Here is a 13,047-nt window from a genome sequence, read left to right on the forward strand (position 1 = left end):
ACAGTCAATCGAAGGAGGCTATTCCCACTCACGAGGGAAGGAATGCCCGGTACCTTCATGTTAGGCATGCCCAAGAAAGCCCCATTACATTTATCAGACGAGTGTGTGTTTAGATAAATCAGTTCAGTTCTCTGGATCTTAATTTCCCCACTTGTTAAAGGAGAGCACAGGACTAGAACGCCTTCTAGTTCTAACATTCTAGACTCTCTCATTTCAGATCTTCTTTCATTTTGTCATTTAATACTGTATTTTTTGCTTAAAACGCCATCCGATGAATAGCTTTCTCATAAGGACCTCCCAACACGAATTCTCCTAATATTCTCCAAATAATGCTGGAGCCCCAGGCTGCCTTATCTACGAGCAGAATGGGAAGCTGTGACTTGTAGAGTGCCGGAAGGCTCCTGTCCCAAGTCACTTTCTCCTCCCAAGTCACTTTCTCCTCCCAAGTGCCTGAAATGTCTTTGGTTTAAGGCATTGAAGGTCTCTGTTCAAATAAAGTATCACCTAAGGCAGCCTTCACGTTTGGACAGCGAAGCCTCCATCAGTCATTAACACTGAACTGGAATTAGCTATCAGATTAGACTATCTAAGGGCTCTGAGGAAATAGTATAGGGCGAGGGATCAGGAAAGATGCAGCCTGCGAGTGGGCTTGCTACCTGGAAGGGCTGGAGGGGAAGCGGACAGCAAGAGAGGAAGTTGGAGAGCCAGAGAGGCCTGGAAAGCTACAGAAGTGAAAGGAGGAAGGATGGCATTTGGACCTTTGTGGTGGGAGTTCTGTCTGTCCTCTGAACTAGGCTAGTTTTCCTTAAAAGGTATTGAAACCAACTTTAAGATTTATTGACTCAGGGGATGAGGGTGCCTCATGACCTAAGGCCAAGAGGACCAAAAAATGGCTCTGTGTCTCTCTCTGTCTCTCTTCTTTTCTCTCCACTTCTTCCCTCCTTTCTCTCCCTTTCACCCTTCTCTCTCTCCCTCCCTCCCTCTCTCTGTCTCTCTGTCTCTGTCTCTCTCTCTTTCCCTTCCTCCTCCTCCTCCTCCTTTCTGTCTCTCTCCTCCCTCTCTCTTCTGTCAGTCCCTATGTCTTCTCTCTGTCTTTGTCTCTCTCCCTCTCTATGGTTCTCTCTTTCTCTCTCCTCTCTTCTCTCTCTGTGTGTCTCCTCTCTTTCCTTCTCTCCTTCTATCTCTCTGTCTCTCTCTCTCTCCCTTCCTCCTCCTCCTCCTCCTTTCTGTCTCTCTCCTCCCTCTCTCTTCTCTCTGTCAGTCCCTATGTCTTCTCTCTGTCTTTGTCTCTCTCCCTCTCTATGGCTCTCTCTTTCTCTCTCCTCTCTTCTCTCTCTGTGTTTGTGTCTCCTCTCTTTCCTTCTCTCCTTCTGTCTATGTCTCTGTCTCTCCTTCCTCTCTCTTCTCTGTCAGTCCTTATCTCTTTCTTTCTCTCTCTCTGTCTCTCTCTTTCCCCCTGTCTTTCCTTTCCTCTTTTCTCTCCTCCCTCCCTTTCTCTCCCTTTCACCCTTCTCTCTCTCTCTCTCTCTCTCTCTCTCTCTCTCTCTCTCTCTCTCTCTCTCTCTCTCTCTCTCTCTCTCCTTCCTCTCTCTTCTCTCTGTCAGTCTCTATCTCTCTCTTTGTCTCTCCCTTCCTCCTCCTCCTCCTCTGCCTCTCTCTTTTCTCTGTCTCTTTGTCTTTTTCTCTCGTTTTCTCCTCTCTTTCCTTCTCTCCCTCTTTCTCTGTCTCCATCTCCCTGTCTCCCTTTCTGTCTCTCTGGCATCTGACCAATAGACCAACGTGGCCAGTCCAGAGTCAGGGAAGTCACGCTCTAATGAATCAATACAATATCTTTTGCACCTGAGGATCCTTTCAATACTGCGGATAAAGGAACTTTCCTTTTCACTGTTAGACAGTCTACAATGTCTGACTTCATTCCAAGTCCAAACATGAATGAATGCCCAGACCTGCTTGAATCAGGCTCAGCCTGCAACAGCCTCACAACAACCCTGTGGGGCTGCTGCTACAGGCATTATTATGGTCATTTTACAGATGGGGCATAAAGAAGAACTCTTGCTTATTTGTCTTATGGCCAGTCAGTACTGGAAGCCAGATTTCTCCCCAGGTCTTCCTGATTCTACATCTAGCAGCTTAGCCATTATGGTTCTGATTGCTTTATAGTTTTGTCTCAGAACCACCAGGCGAGAACAATAATTGTATAACTCAAGTGGCAGAGGCTAGCCTAAGCTGATGATAGGGATTGAAAGAATTCAAGGACAGGACCAGGAAATGGGCAGGACTCTGTGTCCAAGTCTGCCAGAATAGTGTATTCCAGAGTTCCCAACTTTTTGAATAGGGCAACCCCTTTTTACCATCCAAAGATTTCAGGGACTCCCCCCACCCCATCACATCTGTTGAACCATCCATCGATCAACAAGCATTTATTAAGTACTGATTGAATGGCTGTCATTGGCATGAAGCTGAAGATACAAAGAGAAAAATAAACAGTTCTTGCCCTCAAGGAATTTATAAATGATTCTTCATCAATTGACAAAAAGCTTTTGCTATGGACAGCTAGGTGACTCAGTAGATGGAGAGCCAAGAGGACTTGGGTTCAAATCTAACCTCAGACACTTCCTAGCTGTGTGACCCTGGGCATTATTTAACCCCCTTTGCATAGTCGTGACCACCCTTCTGCCTTGGAACTTAGTGTCAATTTTAAGCCTGCAGGTAAGGGTTAAAAAAAAAAGCTATTGCAAACAGTATGACATTGGGCAAGTCAGATAATGGCTTTGTGCCTCAGTTTCTTCATCTGTAAAATTAGGGTTAAACAGCCTCTGAGATCCCTTCTGGATTTAGGTCTAAGAGGAAGCTGAGTGGCACAGTGATTAGAGTACTAGAATCACAGAGAACTGAGGTCAAATCCAGCTTCAGACATTTACTAGTTGTATAACCCTGGATAACTGCCTGCTTCTTTTCCTTATTTATAAAAACTGGAATTACAATAGTACTTACCTCAGACAGTTGTTCTGAGAATAAAAATGAGAAAAATATTTATAAAGCATTTTTTAACCTTAAAGCACTGCAGGAATGCTAGCTGCTATATTATTATCTCTCTATGAATTCAACAATACTTTCGAATGAATTTATATTTGATTAATCGCAACAGCATCTATGTACATTTGAAAAAATAGTCATGCATGGATTTGCCAAGAATACTATTTATTCAAGCTACAGAAAGTGATGGGCTTGATTACTTATTAATTAAAATGTAGATTTCTAGATATTTTACAAAAACTCTAGTGGGTCCTGGTGTTTTGGAAAGAGCTCTGGATTTAGAGTGAGAGCATCTGTGTTTGACATTATTCTGCTACCTGCTACCTTTGTGAGTCCTTGGGTTCAAGGCAGAATTCCTCCAAGATCTCTTTGGGACATAACCCAATGGTATTGCCTTGATCCCTGTTTAATGTTTCATAAAAATGAAGCAAACATGGTGGAGTGGATAGTTTCCTCAGTTGTAATGTGGGGACAGCTAATATCTATAATCTTGTGGAAATCCAATTAGGATACTGCATAAAAAGCCTTGCAAACCTTACAGCAATTTAGAGATAGGCGCTTAAATAATTATTCTCTTGAAAGTGAGTCAATTGCATTTGGATCCAAAGTTCCAGCCAATGAGACTATTCTATCTTTTTAGAATATTCTATATATATTTTTAAAGATATTCTATCTTTTACTTTTGATCTTACCAGAAATTAGGAGGTCAAAAATGGAAAGAAGTAGAGTAGGATAGGAAGTAGAGAAAGGGAGAAGAGAAGAAATTTTAAAATATGATGCAAAATACTATTGTGTATAATGGCCAAGTCATCTATTTTTCCAATCCTTAGTTCATCAATTTATAAAATAGGGCTAAATAATACCTCTAAGTATCTACCCAACAATGCTACTGTGACATCAAAATGAGATACTGTGGGTCCAGTCTTTGCAGACCTATACGTGGCATTAGATTGTCAGTTATCATTATTATTATTTTATAATATTTTTCAAGGGAGTTTAGCTAGAAAAAGTCCTGAGCCAAGTCACTCCACTGCTATTGTTTTTCTAATTCAATATTGTGCAGATTATTGTGCAGACAAATAAAATAATTGATTGCTGTAATTGAATAAAAGTATTGGGATACAGGCTGCTCATCTTTTATAGACTCTCTGATGATAACATCTTTGGGAATAATTCCAGTAATAGAAAAGACAATGGTAATGAAGTATGTAACTCATCCTATTCTCAGATGACTTCTTCTGCAAGATCTCTACATTTTGAAAGCTTTTTGCTTCATGTATCTTGGAGATTTAACCATTTGGTTTGGTGGCATTTATTAAGAAATGCTATTTTAAAATCACTAAGGACCCATGTTATATCCAGGTGATAATGGGTCAGTTTCAATAGAGTTCATTTGCCAATTTCTCAAAACTATTTTGAGGTTTATATTTATTGTATAAGGATTTGCCATTTATTAGTCTGTGAAAGATAGCAAGGCTCTGACGTGAAATTTTGGTCATCAGGCCATGTTCTGATAGATATTCATTCAGTAGGTGCTAAATTTTTGCAACCCACAGTTTTCTATCACATAATTTCTACTGTTTATTTAATATAGTCTTCATTGATCAATAAAATAAGTCCATGTTGTGTAAGAGCAGCCTTTCTTTAATCATCGTTATTATGAGTTCCCTGAGGAAAGTTCAACAATATCAGAGGTTTTTTAACTTTATTGTGTGTATATTGGGTCCCTCTGGGAGTCTGGAGTCTGGATGAAACTCTGAACCCCTTCTCAGATTTATGTTTGTTGCTTACATTCCTAATGAAAGGAAATGCTAAATTTATCCCCCCCCCTTTTACTTTGGTTTTTTTTTTTTAACTCTTACCTTCCATCTTGGAATCAATACTGTGTATTGGCTCCAAGGCAGAAGAGTGTTAAGGGCTAGGCAATGGGGGTCAAGTGACTTGCCCAGGGTCACACAGCTCAGAAGTGTCTGAGGCCAGATTTGAACCTAGGATCTCCAGTCTCTAGGCTTGGCTGTCAATCCACTGAGCCACCCAGCTGTCCCCTGCATTGGTTTTTATAGGAGATGATCCCTTCAGGTCCCTGGGCCACCAAAGTAAAAGAGAGGATATTGATTCTCCACTCAAGGCTCATAAGGTGTATTAAACAATTCTTCTTCCCATCTCTAGGCCTGGCTCTCAATCTACTGAGCTACCCAGCTGCCCCCTTTACTTTGTTTTAAAGCCTATAGCACTGGTATTCCCAGGCAGTCTTCCCTTCAAGAATCAATTAGGGCTGACTATCTTCGGAGGTTAGATGAGATCAGGAGAGTTCAGAGTAGTAAATTTCTATTAGAGTTCATGAAAATAAAGTTATAATTATTTTTTCCCACCCAAAGTCATGAATATCTTAAAATCTAACCCCAGACACCTTGGGATCCACAGATCCCAAGCTAGGAACCTCTGGTTTTTATGGAGTTGCTTCAGTGGCACTGTTTCACTGAGCCTTAGACAGCTCTCCAGGGGCAAATAGATGACTCCCTGAATAGAACATGAGGCTTAGAGTAAGGGAAACTCATCTTCCTAAATTCAAATCCAGTTTCAGGCATTTACTAGCGGTGTGACCTTAGGCAAGTCCCTTAACCCTGTTTGCCTCAGTTTCCTCATCTGTCAAATGAGCTGGAGAAGGAATCGTCAAACCAGTCCAGTATCTCTGCCAAGAAAACCCCAAATAGAGTCACAGAGTCAGACAAGACTGAAATGACTGAACAAGAAAAACAACAAACTCACCGCAAGGTTGATGACTTCAGGGTGTTCACTGGGGTGGGTGGTTTCATGACCACAAGCAAACATTCGGTTGAGGAAGAAGCCTTTGTGTTTGGTTGTGGTCCAAGAGAGCTTCTGATTGCAACGTTCAGCATTCCAGGCAGCACCACTGAGGGCAGTTTGGCAGCACCTTGTCCAGCTGGGCTCCAGCCCTCCAATCGCAGGTCCTAATTCTCACTCATGCCTCCTCCCAGAAATGAGCATTCCCCACCATGCACCAACAGAGGCTCCAGAGTAGACAGAAATACTCCATTACGGCTAATAATGGGACTCGAGCACTTTAGAAGCTTTTCCTAATTGAGCTGCTGAATATCCCTATGAAGTAGGTAACTATTATCGTCCCCAATTACTGTCAAGAAGCTAAGCTAAGACATTAAATGGCTTGGTAGAGTCTAAATGAAAGTCGGAGGCTGCGCTGTTGCTGCAGAAATATGGAAGCTAGAGGTTCTCTGGCAATCTATTGCCTTTGAATGGAAGGAGACTGGTCTTGGCAGTCAGGAAGAATACTTTGGTTCAAGTCCCTGCTAGTAGAATTAGGGCACCTACCCTGGGCAAATCACCTTATTTCTCAATGCCTCAGTTTCCTCAACTAGAAAATGAGATTAGATTAAATGCTCTGTAAGGTTCTTTTAGAACAATTTTGATGTGGAGGGTAGATCTAAGAGTCATGACTGTTTCCCATGAGGCTGTATGCCCAGAGTGGAAAAGACTAGAAGGAAAAAGCCAGAAGCCAAGGGAGTCTGGCACAGCCTTCCCTGAAGAAGTTTCTGTTCCACCCACATTCTGTGGATGTGATTTGTTCCTTGCTCGTGGACTTGAGCTCCATTTCTTGAAGACTTTTCCTTTTCTGTAATTAACAGATTTAAGTTCCTGTAATTAAGTTTCTGTAATTAACAGATTTAAGTTCCAAATGCTTATTGGTCGCCTTGATTGCTAGCATGTGTGTTAGATCAAATACACTCCAGGAGAAAGCCAAATTCTGAGATTTGGGATATTCCTATTGAGGTCATTCATTCCACTAAGGAAGCTAGAGATTGATCTGTGACTTAGACAGGGTATCCTAGAGGGTTGAAGAGTAAAGGTTAAGAAGGATGATTAGAATCCAAGCCTTCTTCACTCTCCAGCTTTTTATCCAAGCTGCCCCATTCATGAGTTTTTAGTTTCCAATTAATTTTTGATTTGTCTTTCCATGGAGTCTTATTGATTATAATTTTTATTGTATTATGATCTGAAAAGGATGCTTTTATTATTTCTGCTTTTCTGCATTTGATTGTGATTCACCCAACTGCAAATTCTCAGAATGAACTTCTATACATTTATCAAAGATGAAAGTCTGACATGAGCTAAGCTGTGATTCTAAAATGATGTCATCGAGATTGTATTTGTTGAGGTCCTAGAGGATGGATGATTGATCAAAGTCACAGCATATGGCAAAGGGTCTCTGGTTTTCTTAAGAGTTATCCCTGTCGGGGCAGCTGGGTAGCTCAGTGGATTGAGAACCAGGCCTAGAGATGGGAGGTCCTAGGTTCAAATATGGCCTCAGCCACTTCCTAGCTGTGTGACCCTGGGCAAGTCACTTGACCCCCATTGCCTAGCCCTTACCACTCTTCTGCCTTGGAGCCAATACACAGTATTGACTCCAAGATGGAAGGTAAGGGTTTTAATAAAAAAAAAAAAAAAGAGTTATCCCTGTCAAATCTGGCCTCAGACACTTCCTACTTGTGTGACCTGGGGCAAGTCATTTAACCTTGTTTGCCTAGCCCATGTCTATCTTGTCTTAGAGTTGTTACCAAGACAGAAAGTAAGGGTTAAATTTTTTTTTTTCCTAGTAACCCCTAGGGATACAAAGAATCCCTAGCAACCCTACTTTTTACCCAAGAAGACCTGAAGAAAATGGAATTCCAGTAGATTAAGATCTCTTCTGCCATTTGCCCAAATTTGACTCAACTGTCCATTTTCTGCCTCCTTCCTCAGTCTACCACCCAAACACCAAAAGCAAGTAAGGTCAAGTTAAAATAAATTACCAAGGGCAGGTTTGGAGGAGAAAAGGAGTCAATGGTTTCTGTAAACATAGAAAGGATAAGAAATAGTCAGAGAATCATCAAATCTAGATCTAGAAGGGACTTTAGAGGGCAGCCTCTTCATCTGACAGATGAGGAAACTGAGGCCAGATAATCAAAGCAGGCTGGCCAAAATCTCACAGACTGTAAATGGAAGAACCAGGATGCCAACCTAGGTCTTCTGACCACTCCTCTTCCCTGGACCCAGTCAATCAAGGCAGATTATGGGTTTTTATATATTTCATTTCATCTCTGTATCCCCAGTACCTACCACGAAACTTGGGCTGTAGTAGGTACTTAAATGCTTGCTGAGGGATGAATTGATCAGGTCCATTTTCTCACTGGCTGATCAAAGCTTCTCCTCAGTGCCAGATAGTAGCAGCAAAGCACCAAAATATATGAAAGTAGAGGATGATCCCTGTGCCCTAAGCATGGCCATCTCCTTATGAGGGCTCTTAACTACCTGGTAGAGTAAAAAGAATAGTGGCTCTCTGGTCTGAGGTCTTAAGTTCAAATCCCATTGTGACTCTGGCTACCTATGTGACCTCTGTGTCTCCTTTCCCTCATCAATAAACTGAAGAAGTTGGACTAGATAGCCTCTGAGGTTCCAGTGAGCTCAAAACCTCAATCTATGATCTGGCTTTGTTCTGTTTTTAGCACTAGGTAGAAGTGTCAAGTCACAAGGGGTGGGGACAGAGGAGAAGAAATGGGGGGTTTCTTAGGGAGAAGAGTCTTCCTAGAATGGATCAAACCAGAAAGCACTATATGCATAGGTGCTATGAAGGGGCTTCTTCAGAAGGTATGAGTCCCCCATCCTGAACAGCTTTATCCAGGACATTATTGGGTAAAGTGTCAGGGAAGAGGGTCAGATTGCTGCTCAGGGATAGGCTAGAGATGGAATGATCTCTCAGATCTCCTTGAACTTTGAGAATCTGGGATTTTGTGAACTGTTTTGCTTCTTCTTGGCCAGGAAAAATCTGGCAGAATGGGATCTCTCAGAGATACTCACACTACGTGATGGTCTTCATGACTATAAGCAGGAAGTATCTGATCGGAGCCCACCCCAGATCCCTCAAGGTCATGGCCACCAGCAGTCAGGTTTTTCCAAGGACTTTGTTCGTTAGTGGCTGGACATTGGGGGGTGGGGGTGGGGCTGGTGGTTAAAGAAACACATTGCCCATGGTGGAACAACAGCTGTAGCCTTGCAACCAGACTAGGTTACACAGAGAAAGAAAAGAGAGAGAGAGAGAGAGAGAGAGAGAGAGAGAGAGAGAGAGAGAGAGGAGAGAGAGAGAGAGAGAGAGAGAGAGAGGAGAGAGAGAGAGAGAGAGAGAGAGAAGAGAGAGAGAGAGAGAGAGAGAGAGAAAGACGAGAGAGAAGGAGAGAGAGAGAGAGAGAAGAGAGAGAAAGACGAAAGAGAGAGAAAGATGAGAAAGAGAGAAAGAGAGAAAGAGAGAAAGAGAAAGAAAGAGAAAGAAAGAAAGAAAGAAAGAAAGAAAGAAAGAAAGAAAGAAAGAAAGAAAGAAAGAAGAAGAAGAAAGAAAGAAAGAAAGAAAGAAAGAAAGAAAGCTATACCTGAGATTTCCAAACTAAGGGGAGCTCAGCATTGAAAACAGACAAGCTCAGCAGCACACACCTCCGCTGCCAACCAACTCATCCACTTGCATGATGTCACTTCTTTCCTGAGCATCCCTTTCAGCCGAGTGTGGGGGTGGGGATTGCCTCCTTCCACAGCCAGAGGAACGACACCAATGGCTGCTGCACCCAAATGCTGATTTTCCCTGCTGCCAAGATGAATCGAGGCTCTACAGAGAAGGAGCAGACATTTCAGTCTTCCTTCCTCCTGGGAAGCAAGAGAGCCCCAGCTGGCCCCGAATTGCCTTCTTGTACCTGCTAAGCATTCCCCCATCCATCATTCTCCCCAGCTGGAAATGGCCAGCAGGCTCCAGTGTATCACTCCCAGGAGACTGGCAGCTGGCATCCTCACATGGCCCCGCGACTGCCCAGTCGTTCTGGGAAGCAGGCACAACCCAGGCAGTTACCCTGTTCAGTGAGCACTGAATTGGGAGTCAGAGGAGCTGGGTTAGAATCCCACTTCTGAGCTCTCTTCCAAGTGATTTGGTTTTCAGATTCCTCAGATGCAAAATGGGGGTTAAGAGGGGAGGGAATTGAATGGATTAGATGACTGGTGAGGTCTCTTCCAGATCTCTAGCAAAGATTTCAGTAGTTATAAGGAGCTTTTTAAAGATTGGGTTGGAAGGATTCTCAGAGTGGTTTCAGCCACCATGTTGGCTCCACCCCTCCTAATCTCTATCAATGAACATATATTTATTAAAAAGCATGTTATGGAGGGGCAGCTACATGGCTCAGTGGATTGGGAGCCAGGCTTAGAGCTGGGAGGTCCTGAGTTCAAATCTGACCTCAGATACTTCCCAACTGTGTGACCCTGGGCAAGTCACTGGACTCCCATTGCCTAGCCCTTAACGCTTTTCTGCCTTGGAAACAATACACAGTATTGGATCCAAGATAGAAAGTAAGGATTTGGGTTGTTGTTGTTTTTTTAAAGCCTATTATGGGGGCAGCTAGATGTCTCAGATTTAGATTTAGAAATGGGAGATCTGAGGTTCAAATCTGGCCCCAGATACTTCCCAGCTGTTTGACCCTGGGCAAGTCATTTAACTCCCATTACTGCTCTTCTGCCTTAGAATCAATCCTTAGTATTGATTTTAAGAGAAAATAAAGTGGTTTTTTTTTTTTAAGCCTACTATGGGTCCAAAACTGGACCTAAGTTTATGACCCACAAATGCTTTATTATTTGGTCTGCAATCCCCCTCCAATATAATTCGACAGTCTTAGAGAACTGCTTGGGCCACTGAGAGGTTGTGAGGAATCTAAGGTCACCCAGTTTGCCTGCTGATATCAGAGGCAGGACTTGAATGGAGGTCTTCCAAAGCCAGCCCATTCTTGATTCCCTGTGACCTCTCTGGACCTATCCATTATTCCCACCCTCTCTGCCAGGGATGCTCAGCTCCTGCAGTTGCTTAACAAACATGTTGACCCAGAAAGGATCCTGCTATTCAGAACCTACTTGACTAGGTGGGAACATACAGTGCCTTAATAGAATTCTAAATGCTCAGATAAGCAAAGGACTTTAAACATCACCTGGTCCACCAAACCCATTTTACAGATAAGGAAAGTGAAGCCCCAAGGTTAAGTAATTTGCTCAAGAGCATACATTAACCTGAAAAGCAGAGCTAAAATTAAAATGCACCCCATTCCATGCCCTAATTCATATGCTGCTGGATGGCATGCTAAATAGCCTGTTGAACCTGGAGTATGAAAGAACTACATTCAAATCTTGTCTCAGATGCCAAGGTGTGTAACTCTGGACAAATCACTTAACCTCTCTCAGCTTCAGTTTCCCCATCCTGCAAAATAGGATTAATAAAATAATAGCACTTCCCTCCCAGGGTTATTGTGAAGATCAAATGATAACACATGAAATGTGCTCCGTCAATCTTAAAACATATTGGTGGTGATGGTAGTAGTAGTAGTAGTAGTAGTAGTAGTAGTAGTAGTAGTAGTAGTAGTAGTAGGTGCCTCACTGCCTCAAGAAATCCATTTTTGAGCACCTCTCAGAGCTAAGTCTCTCTCTGCTCCAAATAATCTGCAGAGACTCTGAGACCCATTTCTTATGCCTAGAGGGATTCATAGCTCATACCTTTGTGAATGGGCAATTTTTCTCCACCTGCCTTCTTTTTCCTTTGCCTGTCAATGATGCTTATAAAGCCATTCCAGGGAAGGGATGGACATGGGGGCTATTCCACAGAGCATGATCAGGGATGCATCTGAGCCCAGTTCTCCGGAGGGATTCCCTCCAGCTCTACTTCCCCAGCAGAAACCAAAGAGAAAGCTGTTGTCTGTGTCTTAACAAAGAGGCTACCTCAAAAGGGACTGGAAACATCTCGTTAAATGGCAGAGCTCGGTGAGTGTCTCCTCTGGCTCAGTCCCAATCCTTTCTATTTTTCCAGTCTTTTTAACACTCCTCAACACCCTTGACAGTTCACCCACACTACCATTTTGGATGATCCTCATACATGAATGACCCTCTTTCTCCTGGTCTGCCCAACATACTTGTTGACTGCTAGAGTCACTGAAAAACAGGATCTCAATCTAAAATCTCTGCTCACACTAGGAAAATGGAGATGAAAAATCTCTCTGAGGGTCAGGACCAGACTTGATTCTGTGGGAATCCATCTCGATCACCAAAAATGGATGTCCCAAACCACAGGCGACAAGGTCCCTGATTCACCAAGGCTTTACGAATGCCCTTTTAAAATGGGGACATGGTGGTACCAGCCTATATCCCTACTGCTGGTGAAGCTAAATCTCTATGAGCCTGGCAGTCCTAAACTGGGGCTAAGTGGATGGGGTATCTGCACTGAGTTCAGCATTAAGGGATGGGCCTCCAGGAAAGGGGGGGGTGGGGTACCAGATTGCCTAAGGAAACAACTGAAGCCAGTTGCAAATGAAGCAGATCCAAATGCCTAGGCTCATCAAAGTGGAAATGACTCAAGAATGAACTTCCTGAACTTCCAGCCTAAACAAGATAGGAGAACCTAGTTTTTTAAAAAGGGGGGTGGGGGTGGGGAGTCCTTTTTTGAGGACTCCCCTTATTGTATCTCAATAATCATTTGTCCAGATAAGGATAATTGATCAGGAGAAACTGATCCCTTTAATGTGGTTCCATGAAATAAGCCATTGTTTGGGACTTTTGACTCCATCCCTCCACCCTTAAGAACTTGACTGGACCCATTGCTTTTTCATTGAGGATGAGTGATTAAATCTAGTCACTGGGGATGATATGATTGCATCAAACAATTTTTAACCCCTTTGTATAGGAGTCTCAGCCACTTTCATGAGTTATTCCAATGGGATCTGATGGGGAAAGGGGCTTCTTTTCTAGCAACTCCAAGTTTGGCTCAGGGCAAGTCCAAGTCCTTCCTGTAATCTGGCAAGATTCGAGGCTTATATGAGTCCCTGTGGCAAGGTGGGACTCCATGGAGAAAGAGAATTGTATTGATCCTTTATAAGCTACTGTGAGTCCTTGGTGCTTTCTGTTTCCAGGATGAAATGAACTCTGTCC

The sequence above is a fragment of the Monodelphis domestica genome, chromosome 7 (genome assembly GCF_027887165.1).
Source record: "Monodelphis domestica isolate mMonDom1 chromosome 7, mMonDom1.pri, whole genome shotgun sequence".
Lineage (NCBI taxonomy): Eukaryota > Metazoa > Chordata > Mammalia > Didelphimorphia > Didelphidae > Monodelphis > Monodelphis domestica.